Raw genomic sequence first — 24,330 nt, 5'->3', positions numbered from 1 at the left:
CCCAGGCTGGAGTGCAGTGGTGAGATCTCAGCTCACTGCAGCCTCGACTTCCTGGGCTGCAGTGATCCTCCCACCTCAGCCTCCCCAATAGCTGCTACCACAGCCCCGCACCGCCATACTCGGCTAGTTTTTGTATTTTTGGTAGAGAAAGGGTTTCCCCATGTTGCCCAGACTGGACTCAAACTCCTGAGTTCAAGCAATCCAGCCGCGTCAGCCTCCCAAAGTGCTGAGATACAGGCTTGAGCCACCCTGCCAGGTGTGTTCTTTTTATGTTTAGTAATTTTTTAAGTATGCATTACTTTTATAAATAAGGATTTGCAATAATTTATAGCAAGAAAAAACAATTAGAAAAAATCCAATTTTTTCCACATTCGAACCTCAGGTGAAGTGGTCAAGTGAGGTGGGTGGAGGCAGACACACATCTTCTTTAGAGCAAGAGAGGAGGTGACTTTTGCTTACAGGGGCTGGGAGCTGGAGGGATGAGAGACTCAGTTGCCCTCCCTGAAGGCACATTTTTGGAGCTGTCTCCCAGCTGGAAATGCATACTATCTCTTTAATCCTAAAAATCATAAAGCTGAGTTCTAAAGAAGCAACAGAAAAGTCACGAACATCTCCCTTTTACAGGTGAGGGAACAAAGGCACAGAGAGGTTAAGGTTACACATCTGGAAGGGTCTTAGCCCAGGTCCACACTTTTCGCCAAAGCCAGGGGCCTTGTTAAGTGGTCTCAGCAGAGGTTTAAGGTGCTTCAGCTTTTGGAAAGTGGCCAAAGGATACCACTTACTAACTGTACAACCCTAAGGGATCATGATATAGTTTGAGTGTATCTCGCTGCCAAATCTCATGTTGAATTGTAATCCCCAGTATTGGAGGTAGGATCTGGTGGGAGGTGTTTGGATCATGGGGACTAATCCCTCATAAATGGCTTGGGCCATGCTCGGTGATAAGTGAACTCTTGCTCTGAGTTCACACAAGATCTGGCCATTTAAAACTGTGTTGCACCTCCCCATCCATTCCCTCTCTTATTCCTGCTTTCACTATGTGCCTGTTCCCACTTCACCTTCCACCATGACTGCAAGCTTCCTGAGGCCTCCCTGGAAGCCAAGCAGATGCCAGCAGCATACTTCCTATAAAGCCTGCAGAATTGTGAGCCAGTTCAACTTATTCTCTTTATAAATTACCCAGTCTCAGGTATTTTTTTTTAATATAGCAATGCAAGAACAGCCTAATATAGAAAATTGATAGCGAGGATTGGGGCATTGCTATAAAGATACCTGAAAGTGTAGAAGTGACTTTGGAACTGGGTAACAGGTAGAGTTTGGAAGAGTTTGGAGGGCTCAGGCCAGACATGGTGGCTCACACCTGTAATCCCAGCACTTTCAGAGGCTGAGGTGAGCAGATCACCTGAGGTTGGGAGTTCCAGACGGGCCTGGCCAACATGGTGAAACCCTGTCTCTACTAAAAATACAAAAATTAGCCAGGCATGTTGGTGCACACCTGTAATCCCAGCTAATCGGGAGGCTGAAGCAGGAGAATCACTTGAACATGGAAGGTGGAGGTTGTAGTGAGCTGACATCGTGCCACTGCACTTCAGCCTGGCAACAGAGTGGGACTCCATTTCAAAAAAAAAAAAAAAAGAGTTTGAAGAACTGGGAAGAAGATAGAAAAATGAGGGAAAGTTTGGAACTTCTTAGAGACTGGTTAAATGGCTGTGACCAAAATGCTGATAGTGATATGGACAATGAAGTCCATGCTGCCAAGGTTTCAGATGGAAATGAGGGACTTATTGGTAACTGCAGCAGGAGTAACGCATGTTATGCCTTAGCAAAGAGCTTGACTGCATTGTGTTCATGCCACAGGGATCTGCGGAAGTTTGATGTAGGGTATCACAGAAGAAATTACTAAGCAGCAAAGCATTGAAGATATGGCCTTGCTGCTTCTAACAACCTACACTTAGACGTGGGAGCAAAGAAATGACTTAAAGTTGGTGTGTGTATATATATGTGTGTGTATATATACGTATATATGTGTTATATATGTATATATACATATATATATAGTTTGTTTTCCAGATGCAGTTTCACTCTTGTTGCCCAGGTTGGAGTGCAAGGGTGCAGTCTTGCTCACTGCAATGTCCGCCTCCCAGGTTCAAGCAGTTCTGCCTCAGCCTCCCGAGTAGTTGGGATTGCAGGCATGCACCACCACACCCAGCTAATTTTTTTGCATTTTTAGTAGAGTCGGGGTTTAACCATGTTGGTCTGGCTGGTCTCGAACTCCTGACCTCAGACAATTCACCTGCCTCGGCTTCCCAAGTGCTGGGATTACAGGCATGAGCCACCATGCCTGGCCAGAACTTATATTTAAAAGGGAAGCAGAATGTATAAGTTTGGAAATTTTACAACCTGGCCATGTGGTAGAAAAGCAAAGCCCATTTTCAGGGAGAGAATTCAATCAGGCTGTGGCACAACCACTTGCTAGAGATATTTGCATAGCTAAAAGGGAGCCAAGTGCTAATAACTAAGACAATGGGGAAAAGGTCTTGAAGGCATTGCAGAGACCTTTGTGGCAGCCCCTCCCATCACAGGCCCTGAGGCCTAATGGGGAGAATGATTTCATGGGCGAGGCCTAGGGCCCTGCTCCCCTGCACAGTCTCAGGACGCTGCTGCCCACATCCCGACCACTCTAGCTCCAGCCAGGGCTCAAAGGGGCCCAAGTATAGCTCAAGCTGCTGCCACTTCGCAGTCTCACTTTGGAGAATGCAAGCAGTAAGACTTGCAGCTTCCAAATGATGTTAATCCTGTGGGTGCAGAGTCCAAAAGCGAAGGCTTGGCAGCCTCCACCTAGATTTCAGAGGATGTATGAGGAAAGCCTGGATGTCTAGGCAGAAGCCTGCTGCAGGGGCAGTGCTCTCACAGAGAATCTCTACTAGGGCAGTGCCAAGGCAAAATGTGAAGTTAGACCCCACACACAGAGTCCCCAGTGGGGCACTACCTGGTAGAGCTGTTAGAAGGAGGCTGCCATCCTCCAGACCCAGGAATGTTAGAGCCACCAATGGCTTACAACTTCAGTGTGGAAAAGTCACAGGGGCAGAGTTGCCCAAGGCCTTGGGAACCCACCCCTCCCACCGGTGTGCCTTGAATGCAGGATATGGAGTCAAAGAAGATTATTTTGGAGCATTAAGATTTAATGAATGGGCCAGGCGCAGTGGCTCATGCCTGTAATCCCAGTGTTATAAATACATTTTTGGTGCAGCAAAAGAAATAGCACTTGAATAAAAAATTTTCTTTTTTTCATCTCAGCAAGGCAATTTAATTCCATAGAAGGGTGTGCCCTCACAGATGGAGCAATGGTGAGCACACACCTGGGCAAGGGAGGGGAAGAGTTTCTTATTCCTGATGCACATGGCCCTTGTTGCTGTGTCATCTCCCTATTGGCTAGGGTTAGACCACACAGGCTAAACTAATTTTAATTGGTTAATTTAAAGAGAGTGATGGGGTGAGTGGTTTGGCAGGAAAAATGGTTATGGAATGAGTCAGGGTGGAGAATGAGTCAGGGCAGAGCAGGTAATCGAAAAAGATTGCTTTATGAGGAAGTTAAGTTTAAAAGTAGAAGGCAAAGAATTGAACATACTGACATATTGATTCTTTGAAGATAAATTTAGGACTTATATCTAACACCAGGACTTTGGGAGGCCAAGGCGGGCAGATCACCTGAGGTCAGGAGTTCAAGACCAGCCTGGCCAACATGGTGAAACCCCATCTCTACTAAAAACACAAAACTTAGGCAAGGTGCAGTGACTTATGCGTGTAATCCCAGCACTTTCGGAGGCTGAGGTGGGTGGATCACCTGAGGTCAGGAGTTTGAGACCAGCCTGACCAACATGGTGAAACACTGTCTCTACTAAAAACACACAAAAAATTAGCCGGGCATGGTGGTGGGCACCTGTAATCCCAGTTACTCAGGAGGCTGAGGCAGGAGAATTGCTTGAACCCGGGAGGAGGAGGTTGCAGTGACCCGAGATCCCACCATTGCACTCCAGCCTGGTGACAAAAGCAAAACGCCACCTCAAAAAAAAAAAATGTAGCCAGGCGTGGTGTCACATGCCTATAGTCCCAGCTACTTGGGAGGCTGAGGCAGAAGAATGGTTTGAAGCTGGGAGGCAGAGGTTACAGTGAGCCAAGATCTCGCCACTGCACTCCAGCCTGGGTGACAGAGTGAGACTCCATCTCAAAAAAAAAAAAATTTAATGAATGGCTGCTGGATTTTGGACTTGGATGAGGCCTGTAGCCCCTTTCTTTTGATCAAATTCTCCCTTTTGGAATGATAATGTTTACTCACTGCCTATTCCCCCACTATATCTTGGAGGTAAATAACTTCTTTTTTATTTTACGGGCTCATAGGTGGAAGGGACTCATCTCTAGATGAGACTTTGGACTTAAGACTTTTTTTTTTTTTTTGAGTGAGAGTCTTTTTCTGTCACCCAGGCTGGAGTGCAGTGGCTCGATTTTGGCTCACCGCAACCTCCAGCTCCCGGGTTCAAGCGATTCTCCTGCCTTAGCCTCCTAAGTAGCTGGAATTACAGGTGGGCACCAGCACGCCTGGCTAATTTTTGTATTTTTAGTAGAGACGTGTTTTTACCATGTTGGTCAGGCTGGGAGACTTCTGAATTAATGCTGGAATGAGTTAAGACTTTGGAGTCTAAGCGCTTGGGAGTTGATAAAACAATTTTTAAAATAAATAAATAAGTAGGCCAGGAGCAGCAGCTCATACCTGTAATCCCAGCACTTTGGGAGGCTAAGGTGGGAGGATCACTCGAGTCCAGGAGTTCAAGACCAGCGTGGGCAACATGGTGAAACCCCATCTCTACAAAAAAAAAGATAAAAATTAGCCAGGCGGCCGGGCGCAGTGGCTCACGCCTGTAATCCCAGCAGTTTGGGAGGCCAAGATGGGTGGATCACGAGGTCAGGAGATCGAGACCATCCTGGCTAACATGGTGAAACCCCGTCTCTACTAAAAATACAAAAACTAGCCAGGCGCGGTGGCGGGCGCCTGTAGTCCCAGCTACAAGGGAGGCTGAGGCAGGAGAATGGCGTGAACCCAGGAGGCGGAGCTTGCAGTGAGTGGAGATCACGTCACTGCACTCCAGTCTGGGCAACAGAGCAATACTCCGTCTCAGAAAAAAAAAAAAAAAATTAGGCAGGTATGATGGCATGTGCCTGTGGTCCCAGCTACTCAGGAGGCTAAGATGGCAGGAATGCTTGATCCTAGGAGTTAGAGGCTCACATGTGAGAACAGACACTCATAGCTCATGGCATGAGCTATGATCATGCCACTGTATGTATTTTTAAAAAGATTAAATGTTGAGGGGGTGGAAAATGGGATAGGGTAGGAAATGGGGTGGGAAAAATAAAAATAAAAGCAGAGAGGGGGATTGCACAGACCAAAGAAGATAGCATGTCAATCCAACCCCCGATTTAGTCATAACTCCTTGTATATAAAATTGAGCACCAATTAACATCCTAACAAACTCATTAGTAGGATGTCTGAAAGGAGGTTCACTAAAGTTAACAATGATTATCTCTATGTTTCTTCTTTAGTTTTTATTATTTGAAAACTTTTAAAATAATAAACAACTTTCAGTTTTACAAAAATAACAAAAGTATTTTTAAAATGCCCATGTGGAGTCCGCATTTTATTCCACAATTCATCTGCAACATTTTTTTTTTTTTTTTTTTTTTTGAGACGGAGTCTGGCTCTGTCACCCAGGCTGGAGTGCAGTGGCCGGATCTCAGCTCACTGCAAGCTTCGCCTCCCGGATTTACGCCATTCTCCTGCCTCAGCCTCCCGAGTAGCTGGGACTACAGGCGCCCACCATTATGCCCAGCTAATTTTTTGTATTTTTAGTAGAGAGGGCGTTTCACCGTGTTAGCCAGGATGGTCTCGATCTCCTGACCTCGTGATCCACCCATCTCGGCCTCCCAAAGTGCTGGGATTACAGGCTTGAGCCACCGCGCCCAGCCTTTTTTCTTTTTTTGAGATGGGTCCTGCTCTGTTGCTCTGTAGCTGGGTGCTCTGCAGCTCTAGCTACAGGCATGTGCCGCCACACCTGACTAATTTTTTGAGGAGACAAGGGTCTATGTTGCCCAGTCTGGTCTCAAACTCCTGGGCTCAAGCGATCTTCTGCCTTGACCTCCCAAAGTGCTGGGATTGCAGGCATGAGCCACCATGCCTAGCCAGCTTTTTATTTATTTATTTATTTTTTGTTTTTGAGACAGAGTCTTGCTCTATCGCCCAGGCTGGAGTGCAGTGGTGCCATCTCAGCTCACTGCAACCTCCACCTCCTGGGTTCACGTGATTCTCGTGCCTCAGCCTCCCAAGTAGCTGGGACTACAGGCGCCTGCCACCACACTTGGCTAATTTTTGTATTTTTAGTAGAGACAGGGTTTCACCATGTTGGCCAGGTTGGTCCCTGACCTCAAGTGATCCACCCACCTCAGCCTCCCAAAGTGCTGGGATTACAGGAGTGAACCACTGTGCCTGGCCAAATTATTGTATTTTTTATGTTGAGTTGTCCATAAATGTTTTAACATTGAAATATTTTGTATTAATATTTCCATGGTGGGGCAGAAACTCCAGTAAAATCAAGCCTTTAGATGCTGTGGTGTGTTTGCTCAAGGACACTGTACTCCCAATACGTGACTCCCCGTCAGTTTGAGAAGCTTAGATTGCCCCCAGCATTGACAGATGAGGAAAATGAGGCCCCTAACCAGCTTTTTAAAAAGTTCAATGGAACTCTTTTTATTGAGACAAGGTTTATGTACCATAAAATTCTCCCTTTTAAAGTGTACAATTCAGAACACTGTCATCAGCCCCAAAAAGAAACTTTGTACCATTAGCAGTCATTCTCCCATGTTCCTCTCTTCTCAATCCCCGGGAACCAGTTCACTCTACCTTTATGAACTTGCCTATTTAGGACATTTCATGTAAATGGAATCGTGTTAATCTGTGGCATTTGGTGTCTGGCTTCTTTCACTTAGTGTGGTGTTTTCAAGGCTCATCTATGTTCTGGCATGTGTTAGTACATCATTCCTTTTTATGGCTGAACTGTATTCTGTGGTATGAATAGTCCACATTTTATTTATTCATTCGTCAGTTGATAGCCATTTGGGTTGTTTCCATGTTTTGGCTATTATGAATAATGCTGCTATGAATATTCACATATGAGTTTTTGTATGGGGATATATTTTCAATTATCTAGAAATGTAAAGCTAGGAGTAGAATTTCTGGGTTATATGGTAACTCTATATTTAACTTTTTGAGGAACTGCCAAACTGTTTCCTACAGAGGCTGTGCCATTTTACATTTCCGCCAGCAATCTGTGAGGGCTCCAATATTCCCATACCCTTGCCAACATTTTTTTTTTTTTCTTTGAGACGGAGTCTCCCTCTGTGGCCCAGGCTGGAGTGCAGTGGTGCAATCTCGGCTCACTGCAAGCTCCGCCTCCCGGGTTTACGCCATTCTCCTGCCTCAGCCTCCCAAGTAGCTGGGACTACAGGCGCCCGCCACCTCGCCCGGCTAGTTTTTTGTATTTTTTAGTAGAGACAGGATTTCACCGTGTTAGCCAGGATGGTCTCGATCTTCTGACCTCGTGATCCGCCTGTCTTGGCCTCCCAAAGTGCTGGGATTACAGACTTGAGCCACTGCACCCGGCCTCTTTCTCTTTTTTTATTACAGCCATCCTAGTGTGTATGAAATGATATTTCACTGTGGTTTTGATTTGCATTTTCCTAACAGCTAATGATGTCAAATATCTTTTCTTGTGCTTATTGTCCATTGACATATCTTCTTTGAGAAATGCCTATTCAAGTCCTTTGCACATTTTAAAATTATTATTATTACTATTATTATTTAGAGACTGGATTTCACCATGTTGGTCAGGCTAGTCTCAAACTCCTGACCTCAAGTGATCCACCTGTCTCAGCCTCCCAAAGTCCTGGGATTATAGGTGTAAGCCATTGCACCCAGCCAAAATATTATATTTTTTATCATTGAGTTGTCCATAACTGTTTTAACTTTGAAATATTTTGTATTAATATTTCCACGGTGGAGCAGAAACTCCAGTAAAATCAAGCCTTTAGATGCTGTAGTGTGTTTGTTCAGGACTCTTTTCTCCCAATATGTGACTCCCCATCAGTTTGAGAAGCTTAGATTGCCCCCAGCATTGACAGATGAGGAAAATGAGGCCTGTACAAGTTAGGAAACTGGATGGGTGTGGTGGCTTATGCCTGCAGTCCCAACACTTTGGGAGGCTGAGGTGGACTGTTTGAGCCCAGGAGTTCAAGACCAGTGTGGGCAATATAGCAAGACCCCATCTCTATAAAAAATAAAAAATTAGCCAGGCATGGTGACATGCGCCTGTAGTCCCAGTTCCTCAGGACACTGAGGTGGGAGGATTCTTTGAGCCCAGGAGTTCAAGGCTCCAGTGAACTATGATTGCACCACTGCACTCTAGCCTAGGTGGCAGAGGAAGATCTTGTCTCTTAAAAAAAAAAAAAAAAGTTGGCCAGGCATGGTGGCTCATGCCTCTAATCCTAGCACTTTGGGAGTCCGAGGCGGGCAGATCACCTAAGGTCAGGAGTTCGAGACCAGCCTGGTCAACATGGTGAAACCCCATCTCTACTATGAATACAAAAATTAGCTGGGCATGGCGGTGTGTGCCTGTAATCCCAGCTACTTAGCAGGCTGAAGCATGAGAATCGCTTGAACCTGGGAGGCGGAGGTTGTAGTGAGCTGAGATCACACCACTGCACTCCAGCCTGGATGACAGAGTGAGACTCTGTCTCAACAACAACAACAAAAGTTAGGAAACTTGGCCGGGCGCGGTGGCTCAAGCCTGTAATCCCAGCACTTTGGGAGGCCGAGACGGGCGGATCACGAGGTCAGGAGATCGAGACCATCCTGGCTAACACTGTGAAACCCCGTCTCTACTAAAAAATACAAAAAAACTAGCCGGGCGACGTGGCCGGCGCCTGTAGTCCCGGCTACTCGGGAGTCTGAGGCAGGAAAATGGCGTAAACCCGGGAGGCGGAGCTTGCAGTGAGCTGAGATCCGGCCACTGCACTCCAGCCTGGGCGACAGAGCGAGACTCCGTCTCAAAAAAAAAAAAAAAGTTAGGAAACTTGTCCAAATGACACAGCCAAGTCTGATGTAGCATAATGGGAAACTGGGAAGATTTATCTGGAGGAGAGGAGCAACAAGGAGATTTCAGTTCCCGGTTCTGCCTTTGAAAGGCTGTAACAAACAAAACAACCAGAATGTTTTTGTGGCCTCAGAGCCAGAATCAGAGTTTGGATTCTCAGAGGGAGACATGTCAATGGGAAAGGCCTCCTGACAACAGCTGGAGCCTAGCATGACAGAGGCGGCTTGGGAGACACTGAACTATGTCTGGACAATTCATTGGTGGGAAAACCGTAGGAAACTGTAGGGGCCATCTGATGCTTGACCTCTTCAGCATCTATTTCCCCTACCTTTCTTCCCGTCGAATCGGGTCCCAATTTCCTTTTGAGGATCTGCATGGGTCTGGGAGTGGAACTTAGACTAACTAGACTTAGTCGAAGTCTACCAGTGCCTCCCATCCCTCCATTAATGTGGTTCAGGGTATGCATGTGATTAGCTGGTCCAATTAGAATACATCTCAAAACCTTTGGTGAGGACACCGAACACTTTCTCTTTCTTTCTTCCCTCCCTCCCTCCCTCTCTTCTTCTTCTTCTTTTTTTTTTCCCCCCCGAGATGGAGGAGTTTTGCTGTGGTTGCCCAGGCTGGAGTGCAGTGGTGTGATCTCGGCTCACTGCAACCTACGCCTCCTGGGTTCAAGTGATTCTCCTGCCTCAGCCTCCCAAGTAGCTGGGATTACAGGTGCCTGCCACGACGCCTGGCTAGTTTTTTGTATTTTTAGTAGAGACAGGGTTTTGCCATGTTGGGCAGCCTGGTCTTGAACTCCTGACCTCTGGTGATCTGCCCACCTCGGCCTCCCAAAGTGCTGGGATTACAAGTGTGAGCCACCACGTCAAGCCAATCTTCCTTCCTTCCTTCCTTCCTTCCTTCCTTCCTTTCTTCCTTTCTCTTTCTTTCCTGCTCCTCCTCCTCCTTCTTCTTTTTCCTCTTCTTCCTCTTCTCTCTCTTTCTTTCCTTTCTTCTCTCTCTTTCTTTCTTTTGAGACAGACACTCTGTTACCAAGGCTGGAGTACAGTGGCACAATACTAGCTCACTGTAGCCTCAATCTCCCAGGCTCAAGCAATCCTTCTGCTCAGCTTCCTGAGTAGGTGGGAGTGCAGGTATGCACCACCACACCCAGCTAATCTTTTTAATTTTTTGGTAGAAACAAGGTCCCACTATGTTGCTCAGGCTGATCTCAAACTCCTGGGCTCCAGCAATCGTCCCACCTTGGCCTCACAGACTGCTGGAGTTACCAGTGTGTGCCATTGCACCATACCAAGATATTTCCTTCTCCTTGGAAATAACGAGGGAGCCTGACTAGATGTGACAAAGAAGACATCTTGGATGTGAGGTGAGCTGCCCTTAAAATGAGATCAGCAGCACAGAAGGCACAGAGGAGAGCGAGAAAGAAACTAATCCTTACTGATGTCGCTGAGCTGCTGGGTCACACTTTGCCTGAAGGTGGAGGGGGGCCTCTGGAGTTTACTGTTAAAGCTAGTTTGAGTGGGCTTTTCTGTTATTGGCAACATGAATGCAATAAATATAGGACTCAGGCATCCAATGGAGAGGGATGGGGACAAGACCTTGTAGCCTTTATGATCCTGTCAAACCCTAAGCCTCTATAACATGTCCAAAGACTTGAGGTTGGAAGGCAGTAGAGTCAGTCTTGGGAACTCAGGTGGGAGGCTTTCAACTGGAAGAAAGGTGTTTTTGATAGGTAGACTTTATAGGGTATGAGTTCAAATGATCAAACTCTGTTATAGCTACATGAAAACCCTTCAGTAACTTGTGCTTGATAATCAACCCAGAGCAGTTTCAGGGCACAGCTGTATGAGCCCCTCCTCTGCTCCAGGGTCCCATAGATCTGGGTTCAAATCCCACCTCTGCCACTCCCCCACTGCTTCTTAGTCATTCTCTCTGGGATTCCGTTTCTTCATCTATAAAGTAGACAGAAAGCTAATATGGGCCATCTGGGCCAGTGTGGGAGGTAGGGGAAGCTTCAGGTATGGTGGCTTTTGCTGCAGTGATGGTGCAGAGATGCACTGGAGACCCTTATCAAGCATGGAGCTCTTAACCCCTGCCAGGCATAGACAAGGGGACTACCATTAACCGGCTTTTGCAGATGAGGAAACAAAGACACTGGGAGGTTAAGAACGGGACCCAGGCTGGGCGCAGTGGCTCACGCCTGTAATCTCAGCACTTTGGGGGGCCAAGGCAGGTAGATCACCTGGAGGTCAGGAGTTCGAGACCAGCCTAGCCAACACGATGAAACCCTGTCTCTACTAACAACAACAAAAACATTAGCTGGGCATGGTGGCAAACACCTGTAATCCCAGCTACTCAAAAGGCTGAGGCAGGAGAATCACTTGAACCCGGGAGGTGGAGGTTGCAGTGATCCGAGATCACACCACTGTACTCCAGCCTGGGTAACAAGAGTGAAACTCCATCTCAAAAAAAAAAAAAAAAAAAAAAAAAAAAGAACAGGACCTAGGCACAGAGCTGGTAAGTGGAGGTGCTGGGGATCCACCCCAGGGTAGTGTCACCCCCCAGGCTGCTCTGCCCTCAGAGGAGGAGTGGCAGTCTGGTGTTGGTTTGGCTGTTGGGACCTGAACTGCAGAAGGTGAGGGCAGGATTCCAGACACCCAGCAAGAGCTTTCTCCAAGACCCACCCCACATGTGACTTGACCCTGGGGCCTGAGGTTGGGGGGCAGCTGGAAGGTGCAGAGAGCCAGAAGTAGACTCCACCCTGGGAAAAGTCTTCACCTGCAGGAAATGAAAGTTTCCATTCAAGTGAGCAGTTCCACTCCCCAGTTATTATTCCCATCTTCTCTGCATAGAGCCAGCACTACAGGGAGCCAAGACCTGTGACTCCTTCTGGATGTCCCCAAAGCCTCTACACCTCCCTTGAGAAGATGGCTGGAGCAAAAAGCTTTCACAAGGACTGAAGAACTGTGATGAAAGAACCCCGGTGGGCCTGTGTAAGCCCGGGACCTCAGTGGCAGCTTCTCTTTGCCGTAATGAAGTAGCCAGGAGGTGGGCACAGATTCTAGGAACCCTTGCCTAAGTGGTCTGCACAAGTCGAATGGGGTGAAGAATGTTGCTGTGGCCACAGTGGGGCCACATGGGGCACCACCTGATGTTCCAAAACCCAAATGGTGGATACAAGTCACTCTACTACCCATGGACACAGAGACCTTGGCCAGGAAGGCTTTGCATCTGAGAGTTCCACAGGTGATCCCAGTCCTGACCCAGTGGTTTTGGCACCCTCAAGGGGTTGCTGCCCAGCCAGTCTGCAGGGTCTCACTGCAAAGGCGAGGATGTCTCAAAGTTCCACCACGTTCTGCTGTGCTGCAGCTCACTGCCTGGCACTAGACAACCTTGGAGGGTGTACTTGGGCAATCCCAAAGACCCTATCTGCCCCAGAGGCCCTTCCTTCCTATCAATGAATGGCCTGAACTTGGGAGTTTGTACCAGCCAGGAGAGAAATAAATTCTCCATTTCTACCTTTCCTTTCACAGACACTGGCACCAAAGGGCCCCTTGCATAAGAATTAAATCTGGTCCTGAGCAAAAAAAAACCCTGATTTTAAATATTTTGGAGTGTTTTTGTGCAGCCAAAGGCCTCCCAGGATTGTGGCTGTGTTGTGGCAACACTGTGGCCTTGGCGCCATCTGCTGGCTGAGTGACCCCCCCCCCCCCCCAACACACACACACCCCCGCCCCCGCCATCCCCACCCCTAGGCTGGGAGCTGGGTAGGGGTTGCGATTTTGTGAATGGATTCAGAAGCTTCCAACCTTCCTGAATATTTGCAAATCCAGGATATTGGATCCTTTCCTAGGTAGAAAGTGCCCAGTGCTCCGAGAGTTCCTGGAGGGTCTGGGACCCTCTGGAGGGAAGAGGAGTACTGCACCGCTGAGCAACCTCTTTTCTGCTCTGGTGGGAAGGTCCCCACTGCTCTCTAGGCCAGTGGAAGAGGACTGCCTCGGAGGCCCCTCCCTGAGCTCTAGGAACCTGGCCGGTGGCTGGGAGCGAAGGAATAAGATGGGGATGCTTCCTACTCTGGCCTCCACTCTGCCAAGTGTGAGACCAAGAGAGCTCCCCGCTTTCCCCCTTTCCCCCTGTCCCCTTCGAAGTCTTATCCTCCTCCCCACTTCTCCTGCCACAGCAGACCTCTCTGGCCCTCCCTCAGAGCCCACGTGGTGTTTTGGACCGTCCCTTTCCCATCGCACACCTCAGCTTCCCCACCTGTAATGCAGTAGTTCTGGATTCTCATCCATGGGAGATGGCAGCAGGGGAGGACTCCATGTTTCCTGCTTGGGTGGCTATGACTATTCTTTCCTGACACAGCTCCTGGTGCTGTACGCAGGAGTCTTTCAAGGGTATACAGGCACCCATCAGGTCACAGGGTCTGATAGTGTCAACTTGACTAGATAAGGCCAGTTTTCCAAAATGGTAGCACCAATTCACAGCCCGATCTACAGCCCCATCTCACCAACACTTATTATTGACAGATGTATACTCATCAGAATGATGAGTGGCATTTCAGTGTAGCATTTCAGTGTATTTCAGTGTATTTCAAGTGGCATTTCAGTGTAGTTGGGGTTTGCATTTTCCTGGTTACTGATGAGGTTGGACATCTTTCCATGTGGTTTTCGCTGTTCTGTTCCTGTTAAGTTCCCGTCCAAGTCGTGTGCCCATTTTTCCATTGGATTGTTTGTCTCTCTTGAGAACTCATGAGACTTTTTTACATATCCTTAATGGTAATCCTTTTTTGATTATGTCTCACAAATATCTTCTCCCAATTTGGTCTTGTCTGTTGGTTTTCTTTATGATGTCCTGTTTTTCTTTTTAACTTTTTATTTTGACATAATCTCAGATTTACATCAAAAAGTTGCATGAATAGTGAAAAGAATGTCTTCATACCCTTTACCCCAGTTCCCCAAATGTTAACATTTGACATTTGTGTCCCTCTCTCTCTCTCTCAGTGCCCCCATATTTACACACGTATCTCCCCTCCCCTTCCCTGAGCTCCAAGTCACTTGGGAGTAAGGGGCAGAATGTTGCCTTTTCACTCCTAAATACTTCAGTGTATATTTCTTTTTTTTTTTTAAGACGGAGTTTCACTCTTGTTGCCCAGGCTGGAATGCAGTGGTGCAATATCTACTCACTGCAATCTCCCAGATTCGAGTGATTCTCCTGCCTCAGCCTCCTGAGTAGCTGGGATTACAGGTGCACACCCGGCTAACTTTTGTATTTTTATTAGAGATGGGGTTTCACCATGTTGGCCAGGCTGATCTTGAACTCCTGACCTCAGATGATCCACCCACCTTGGCCTCCCAAAGTGCTGGGATTACAGGTGTGAGCCACCACTCCCAGCCCGGTGTATATTTCTTAAAAACAAGAACATTCTCGGCCGGGCGTGGTGGCCCATGCCTGCAATCCCAGCACTTTGGGAGGCCGAGATGGGCAGATCATGAGGTCAGGAGATCGAGACCATCCTGGCTAACATGGTGAAACCTCATCTCTACTAAAAATACAAAAAATTAGCTGGGTGTGGTGGCCGGCACCTATAGTCCCAGCTACTTGGGAGGGTGAGGCAGGAGAATGGCGTGAACCCAGGAGGCAGAGCTTGCAGCTAGCTGAGATCAAGCCACTGCACTCCAGCTGGGGCAACAGAGTGAGACTCTGTCCTCAGTAAAAAAAAAAAAAAAAAAAAAGAACATTCTCCTACATGTAAACATTACTACTGAACAACTGTCAAAATCAGGAAATTAACACTGAAACACTACCATTATCTAATCTATAGACTTTATTCAGATTTCATCAATCATACTAGTGATGTCCCTTGGAACTGAGGTCCCCAACCCCTGGTATCAGTCCATGGCCTGTTAGGAACCTCACAGCAGGAGGCGAGCGGTGGGTGGTAAGCATTACCACCTGAGCTCCACCTCCTGTCAGATCAGCTGCATTAGATTCTCACAGGAGTGCGAATCCTATTGTGAACTGCACAGGTGAGGGATCTAGGTTGTGTGCTTCTTATGAGAATCTAATGCCTGATGATCTGAGGTGGAACAGCTTCATCCTGAAACCATCCCCCGCCCCTCATCCGTGGAAAAATCGTCTTCCATGAAACCAGTTCCTGGTCCCAAAAAGGTTGGGGACAACTTCCTTAGAGCAAAAAGAACATCCCATATCATGTGTTATACTTCTTTAGCATACTAAAGAGGTTATGTCTATGTCTTTCTATACTTTAATCTAGAACAATATTTCTTTGTGTTTCATGAGACTGACTTTTTGGAGATGATAGACCAGTTATTTTATAGAATGTCCTTCAATTTGGGATTGTCTAATGTTTCTTCATGATTAGATTAAGGCAATGCATTTTGGATGCTGTGTCCTCAGAGCATCACAGCAGAAGGCACATGATCTAGATTTCTCTCATTCCTGGTGATATTAAACTTCATCACCTGGTTAAGGTGAGGTCTACTAAGTTTCTCCATATAAAGTTACTGTTTTTCCCTTTGTGATTACTAAGTATCTAGGGGAGATACCATGGACTGTGTAATTGCCTTATTACTTTATTTCTTAAGTCTACTAGTTTTTATGTCCATTGATGATTTTCATCGAATTATTAATATGGCTGCCAAATAGTGATTTTCTAATTTGATCCTTCCTCATACCTCATCCATCCATTAGTTGGCTTTTTTTTTTTTTTTTTTTTTTTTTTGAGACAGAGTCTCTCTCTGTAGCCTAGGCTGGCGTGCAATGGCACAATCTCAGCTCAATACAACCTCTGCCTCCTGGGTTCAAGCGATTCTCCTGCCTCAGCCTCCTGAGTAGCTGGGATTACAGGTGCCTGCCACCATGCCCACTAGTTTTGTATTTTTAGTAGAGACAGGGTTTCACCATCTTGGCCAGGCTGGTCTTGAACTCCTGACCTTGTGATCCACCGACCTTGGCCTCCCAAAGTGCTGGGATTACAGGTGTGAGCCCCACCATGCTTGGCCTGATTAGAACCTATCTTAATCCAGTATGACCTTACCTTAATTTGATTATGTCTACAAAGACCTTATTTCCAATTAAGGTCATATTCAGATACTGGTGGGGGGTGCTAAGGCTTCAATATATCTTTTAAGGGGAACAATTCAACGTGTCACAGACTCCAATTTGTTTTGTTTTGTTTTTCATATGGATGACCAGTTAGCCTGCATCATTTATTCAGTAGCCATCCTTCCTCACTGCAATACTACCTCTGAGTCCATTGAGTAGATGTGGATGCCTTGGGTCTATTTCTGGGTTTTCTATTCAGTTCTGAGGGTCTAATGTTGCATTCCTGAACAAACACCCACACTGTCCCAATTACTCAGCAGGCCTAGACATCTGGTAAAACAGGTCTGCTCATTTTGTTTCTCTTCAAGACTGTCTAGTGGCTGGGCACAGTGGCTCATGTCTATAATTCCAGTACTTTGGGAAGCTGAGGCAGGAGGATTACTGGAGGCCAGAGTTTGAGACCAGCCTGGGCAACATAGCAATACCCCTCTCCACAAAAAATTAAAAACTTAGCCAGGCATGGTGGCACACACCTGTAGTCCTAGCTACTTAGGAGGCCGAGAGCGGTAGAGTACTCGAGCCTAGGAGTTTCAGGCTGCAGTAAGCTAGGATCATGCCACTGCACTCCAGCCTGGGCAATAGACCAAGACCTTGTCTCTTTAAAAAAAAGAGAGAGAGAGAGAGAGAGAGGTACTATCTAGGCTATTCTATGGTCTTTGCTTTTCCATATAAATTTGACAAACAGTATGCCAACTTTCTCACAAAAAACTTGGGAGTTTGGCAGGAATTGCACTGAGCCTATGGATCACATCTCTTCTTCCAGGAAACCTTCCCTCCTCACTAGCCCCATTAGGCTCTCTGTTCCCTCTGGGTTCACACTATCCCTGCTGCATTCTGTAGGGGTGATCTGGCCCACTTGACTGGCCTGAATACCGCAAACCACAAGGTTATGTTCCTTTCAAAAGTTTCCTTCATGTCTCTTGCGTGTGTCTATACCAAGATCTGACTATGAAGACCCTGAAAGCTAGATCTGAGTGACACAGTTATCCTGTCTCCACGCTTACCTCTACAGAGCCCAGAGCATTGTCTTAGGAATCCTTGGTAGGGCTTGTCTCACACGTCCATGTGAAGAGATCACCAAATAGGCTTTGTGTGAGCAACATGGCTGTTTATTTCACCTGGGTGCAGGCAGGCTGAGTCCAAAAAAGGAGTCAGCAAAGGGTGGTGGATTATCATTAGTTCTTATAGGTTTGGGGATAGGTGGTGAAGAGCAATGTTTTGGGGGCAGGAGGTGGATCTCACAAAGTACATTCTCAAGGGTGGGGGGAATTACAAAGAACCTTCTTAAGGGTGGGTAGAATTATAAAAAACCTTCTAAAGGGTGGGAGAGATTACAAAGTACATTGATCAGTTAGGGCGGGGCAGAAACAAATCACAATGGTGGAATGTCATCAGTTAAGGTTATTTTCACTTTTGTGGATCTTCAGTTGCTTCAGGCCATCTGGATGTATATGTGCAGGTCACAGGAAATATGACGGCTTAGCTTGGGCTCAGAGGCCTGACATTCCTGTCTTCTTATATTAACAAGAAAAATAAAACAAAATAGTGGTAAAGTGTTAGGGTGGTAAAAATTTTGGGGGGTGGTATGGAGAGATGATGGGCGATGTTTCTCAGGGCTGCTTTGAGCAGGATTAGGGGCGGCATGGGAACCTACAGTGGGAAAGATTCAACTGAAGAAACATTTTGAGGTAAGGGGTGATATTGTGGGGTTGCTAGAAGGAGCATTTGTCATATAGAATTATTGGTGATGGCCTGGATGCGGTTTTGTATGAATTGAGAAACTAAACGAAAGACACAAGGTCTATGGCCGGGCGCGGTGGCTCAAGCCTGTAATCCCAGCACTTTGGGAGGCCGAGACGGGCGGATCACGAGGTCAGGAGATCGAGACCATCCTGGCTAACACTGTGAAACCCCGTCTCTACTAAAAAATACAAAAAACGAGCCAGGCGAGGTGGCGGGCACCTGTAGTCCCAGCTACTCAGGAGGCTGAGGCAGGAGAATGGCGTAAACCCGGGAGGCAGGGCTTGCAGTGAGCTGAGATCCGGCCACTGCACTCCAGCCTGGGCCACAGAGCGAGACTCCGTCTCAAAAAAAAAAAAAAAAAAAAAAAAAAAGACACAAGATCTGAATAAGAGAAGGAGAAAAACAGGTATTAAAGGACTAAGAATTGGGAGTACCCAGAACATCCAATTAGAGAGTGTCAAAGGGGGTTCAGTGTAATTATTTGCTTGGTTGGTGAGTTTTTGGGCTCTATCCTTGAGTTTTTTTATGTTGTCATATACCAGACCAGATTGATTTGGGTAAAAACAACATTCTTTGTTTAAAAACATACAGAGTCCCCCTCCTCTTTTTTTTAAGTGGTGAGTAAGTTGGGCCTTGTGATTTGAGGAAAGAGAAATGCAAAGCCAGCAATTGTTTGTTAAAGAAGGATTAGAAACAGCTAGGAGAGAGTGACTGAGATTGATAGTGTGGTGGAGAAAGCTGGGGAGAGGTAGAGGGTGGCATAAGAACAGAACGACAATAAGAGTAAGTATAAAAGTAAAGAATAGGACTTCATCAGGGTGAAAGTATTGGAGTGTATTTTGTCACTGAAGATCTTCTATCCACTTCAAGAGAGACTTAAGCGTGGCAGTTTGAGGTAAGACTAGGAGCCACTAAGTACCAAGAGCCTGAGAAACTGCTTGGGTGATTTTGTTTCACGCGTCCGTGTGAAGAGATCACCAATCAGGCTTTGTGTGAGCAACATAACTGTTTATTTCACCTGGGTGCAGGCGGGCTGAGTCCAAAAAAGGAGTCAGCAAAGGGTGGTGGGATTATCATTAGTTCTTATAGGTTTCGGGATAGGTGGTGGAGTTAAGAGCAATGTTTTGGGGGCAGGGGATGGATCTCACAAAGTATATTCTCAAGGGTGGGGAGAATTATAAAGAACCTTCTTGGCCGGGCGCGGTGGCTCAAGCCTGTAATCCCAGCACTTTGGGAGGCCGAGACGGGTGGATCACGAGGTCAGGAGATCGAGACCATCCTGGCTAACACGGTGAAACCCCGTCTCTACTAAAAATACAAAAAACTAGCCGGGCGAGGTGGCGGGCGCCTGTAGTCCCAGCTACTCCGGAGGCTGAGGCAGGAGAATGGCGTGAACCCGGGAGGCGGAGCTTGCAGTGAGCTGAGATCTGGCCACTGCACTCCAGCTCGGGCGACAGAGCAAGACTCCGTCTCAAAAAAAAAAAAAAAAAAAAAAGAACCTTCTTAAAGGGTGGGAGAGATTACAAAGTACATTGATCAGTTAGGGTGGGGCAGAAACAAATCACAATGATGGAATGTCATCAGTTAAGCCTATTTTCACTTCTTTGGATCTTCAGTTGCTTCTGGCCATCTGGATGTATATGTGCAGGTCACTGGGGATATGACGGCTTAGCTTGGGCTCAGAGGCCTGACAGATTTGACTAATAAAGGCCGGTCCATTATCGGACTGTATAGAGGTGGGAAGGCCAAACCGAGGAATTATGTCTGACAGAAGGGAAGAAATGACCATTGTGGCCTTCTCAGACCCTGTGGGAAAGGCCTCTACCCATCCAGTGAAAGTGTCTACACAGACCAAGAGGTATTTTAGTTTCCTGACTCGGGGCATGTAAGTAAAGTCAATTTGCCAGTCCTGGGTGGGGCAAATCCCCGAGCTTGATGTGTAGGGAAGGGAGGGGGCCTGAACAATCCCTGCGGAGTAGTAGAATAGCAGATGGAACACTGAGAAGTGATTTCCTTAAGGATAGATTTCCACGATGGAAAGGAAAGGAGAGGTTTTAAGAGGCGGACTAGCGGCTTGTAACCTACATGGAAGAGATTATGAAATGACGACAGAATAGAATGGTCCTGTAAGGCTGGAAGGATATATTTTCCTTAGTACAAGAACCATTTGCCTTGTGTGGGAAGAGATTGATAGGTGGAAGTTTCAGTGGGGGAGTAGGTGGGAGTGACCAGATGAGAAGGAGAAAAACTGCCAAGGGATAGAAGTTGGAACGCTAGCTGGTTTTTTAGCTACCTTTTCAGCATAAGCGTCCTGAGCGATGGGATCTGATGCCTTTCGATGGCCCTTTCAGTGAATGACTCCAGCTTCCTTTGGAAGTCAAGCGGCCTTGAGAAGAGTTTTTATTAAAGAGGCATTAATGATGGAGGACCCTTGTGTAGTGAGGAAACCTTTCGGCTCATAAAACAGCACAGTGGTGCAGGATATGGGGTTAGTATAAATATTGATGAGTAGTCCCTTTACAAGAGTGAGTGCCCGAATTAAGGCAATGAGTTCGGCTTGCTGAGAGGTAGTGGAGGGGGCAGAGTAGCCTCGATGATAGATGTGGAAGATACTATAGCATAGCCTGCCTTTGCTGGTGTGTGGCGATTAGGCCTGGTAGAGCTGCCATCAATAAACCAAGTGTGAAAAGGGTGAGGAACAGGAAAGAAGGAAATATGGGGAAGTGGAGTGAATGTCAGGTGGATCAGAGATACAGTCATAGGGATCAGGTGTGGTATCAGGAATAATGTAGGAGGCCGGATTGAAGTCCTGGCCAAGAGCAATGGTAATTGTGGGAGACTCAACAAAGAGTGAGTACAGCTAGCTGAAGGAGCTGGGGAGCAGAAAGTATGTGTCAGGTGTGAGTAAGAAAATAGATTTTGGAAGTTATGAGAGCTGTAGAGAGTGAGTTGAGCATAGTTTGTGATTTTGAGGGCCTCTAAAAGTAATAGCTGCTGCATTGAGACATGATGGCCAGCCTAAAACAGTAAGGTCAAGTTGATTGAACAAAAAGGCTACAGGGCGTGGTCCCAGCTGTTGTGTAAGAATTTTGACCACACAACCCTGTACTTTGGCTGTGTGTAATGAAAAGGGTTGGGATGAGTTAGGGAGAGCCAGTATCTAGGGCTGTTTTTAAGGAATGGAAAGAGGAGTGGCAAAAGGATTTAGGATCTATGGGGTCAGCTAGGTTTGCTTTTGTGAGTTTACATTATGGTTTAGTCAGGATGGTAAAACTAGGTATCCAAAGGCGAAAGTATCTAACCATACCTAGGAAGGAAAGGAGTTGTTTTGTAGAAGGGGTTTGGGTTTGGGAGATTAGCCGGACACGATCAGCAGGGAGAGCATGTGTGTTTTTATGAAGAATTATGCCGAGACAGGTAACAGATGAGGAAGAAATTTGGGCTTGACTGAAGTAATGGGGGCTTTCCGCAAAGCCTTGCGGCAGTACAGCCCAGGTAATTTGCTGAGCCTAATGGGTGTCTGGGTCAGTCCAAGTGAAAGCGAAGAGAGGCTGGGATGAAGGGTGCAAGGAATAGTAAAGAAAGCACGTTTGAGATCCAGAACAGAATAATGGGTTATGGAGGGGTTGTGGAGAGAGGTATTGAGGATAGGAGAGTCTATGGCTTTGGCACCACGGGGTGGATAGGCTAGACAATTTGGTTGATAAGGCACAGATCCTGAACTAACCTGTAAGGCTTGTCCGGTTTTTGGACAGGTAAAATGGGGGAATTGTAGGAGAGTTTATAGGCTTTAAAAGGCCATGCTGTAACAGGTGAGTGATAACAGGTTTTAATCCTTTTAAAGGGTGCTGCAGGATGGGATATTGGCGTTGAGCAGGGTAAGGGTGATTAGGTTTTAATGGGATGGAAAAGGGTGCATGATTGGTCACTAAGGAAGGAGTAGAGGCGTCCTATACTTGTGCTTTAAGGTGGGGAGATACAAGGGGAGGAATAGTCAGGGAAGCAGATAATTTAGTTAAAATGTCTCGACCTAATAAGGGAGCTAGGCAGGTTGGGATAACTAAAAAGGAGTGCATAAAAGAATGTTGTCCAAGTTGGCACCAGAGTTAGGGAGTTTTAAGAGGTTTAGCAGCCTGGCCATCAATGCCCATAACAGTTATGGAGGTAAGGGAAACAGGCCCTTGAAAAGAAGGTAATATGGAGTGAGTAGCCTCCATATTGATTAAGAAGGGGACGGACTTATCCCTCCACTGTAAGAGTTACCCAAAGTGTGATGGTCCAGGAGGCTTCCGAGATGATTGGGCAGTGTCAGTCTTCAGCTGCTAAGCCGAGAAGATCTGGGAAGGAGTCAGAGAGACTTGGGCCAGAGTTCCAGGGTCTCTGGGAGTGGCTGCCAGGTGAGTTGGACAGTCCAATTTCCAGTGGGGCCCCGCACAGATGGGATACGGCTTAGAAGGAATCCCGGGCTGCGGACATTCCTTGGCCCAGTGGCCAGATTTCGGGCACTTGTAGCAAGCTCCTGGGGGAGGAGGTTCTGGAGGAACCCCCGGCAGCCGCGGTTCAGGCGTTTGGAGTTCTTGTGTGCTGGAGATGTGGCTGGGGTCTGTCTCACAGTGGAGGCAAGTAATTACAAGTCAGAAATACGTTGCCTGTACTCTATTATTGTACACCTTGAAGGCAAGGTTAATTGAGTCCTGTTGTGGGGTTTGAGGGCCGGAATCTAATTTTTGGAGGTTTTTCTAATGCCAGGAGGGGATTGGGTAATAAAATGCATATTGAGAATAAGATGGCCTTGTGGCCCCTCTGGGTCTAGGGCCACAAGCATCTTAGAGTTGCTGCTAAGCGGGCCATGAACTGGGCTGGGTTTTCGTCTTTACCTTGGGTAGTTTATTTAAGTTTGTCATAATTAACAGCTTTGTAAGCTGCCTTTTTAAGCCTTTCAACTAGGCAGGAAACCATGTAATCTCGCCTAGCTATACCTGGGGAATTGGCCTGATAGTTCCATTGGGGATCTTCTTGGGGAACTGCTCTAATACCTTCCTGGAGTTCTGGCTCATGAAGCCAGTGGTTATCAGTGTGAGATTGGGCTAGAGAAAAAACTTTCCTGTCCATCTGGAGAGAGGGTAGAAGTTAGGATGACATTTAAATCACTACAGGTTAAATTGTAGAACAGAGTCAGAATATCAGAATTCCTGTATATATTGAGTGGGGTCTGATGAGAAAGAGCCTAAACGCTGGCTGATTTGGGAAAGGTCAGATAAAGAAAAAGGCACATGTACCCTGACTATGCCTTCAGCTCCAGTCACCTCTCTAAGAGGAAATTGTTGGGCAGGTGGGGGAGGGCTACTTGTGGAACGAAACTGGAAGCCAGACCGGGTGCGAGGAGGGGAGGTGATAGAAGGATTATAGGGTGGGGCATCAGAGACTGAGGAAGAACTGGGACCTGGCTTGGCCTTGCGAGGAGCAGCCTGGGGAGAAGGGGAGAGGTCAGATGAGTCCGTAGAAAAGAAGGATTCAAAAGACTCAGAGCTTGGGGTGGAGACTGAAGGAACAGACAGGAGAGAGAGAAGAAAAATTTGGGATGAGTTGCATTGGGAGCAGTGACTAGGGAGGGACCAATGTGTAAAAGAATGCCTGGACATCAGGCACTTCAGACCATTTGCCCATATTTCGACAAAAATTATCTAGATCTTGTAGGATAGACAAATTAAAAGTGCCATTCTCTGGCCACTTGGAACTACTGTCGAGTTTGTATAGGGGCCAAGCGGTATTGTAGAAGAAAATAAGACACTTAGATTTTAGGTCAGGTGAGAGTTGAAGAGGTTTTAAGTTCTTGAGAACACAGGCTAAGGGAGAAGAAGGAGGAATGGAGGGTGAAACGTTGCCCATAGTGAAGGAGGCAAGTTTAAAGAGAAGGGTAAAGACATGGAGAAGCGGGGTGGGGAGCAGCCCTGGGCTGCAGCCAAAGCAGGCGTCCCCGCAACTGACTTGCCACCAAGGGAACGTGGGTTAATGATCAAGGCAGGTGTCCCCGTGGAGATCAGCCACCAACGGAACGTGAGTGAATAATCAGAGAGGCATCCCCGCAATGATTAAACACCAAGAGAAGGCTGCCTGTGTAACCGGCGCCCGAGTTTTGCGTCCACGGATAAAATGTGTCTCCTTTGTCTCCATCAGAAAATGAAAGGAATTGAAATGAAGAGAAGCAAGAGATTGAAGAGTGGTGCCAAGATTGAAAGGAGAAAGAGGTTGAGGGATAGTG

This window comes from Piliocolobus tephrosceles, chromosome 2, assembly GCF_002776525.5.
Source record: "Piliocolobus tephrosceles isolate RC106 chromosome 2, ASM277652v3, whole genome shotgun sequence".
Classification (NCBI taxonomy): Eukaryota; Metazoa; Chordata; class Mammalia; order Primates; family Cercopithecidae; genus Piliocolobus; species Piliocolobus tephrosceles.
This window is presented reverse-complemented; position numbering follows the sequence as displayed.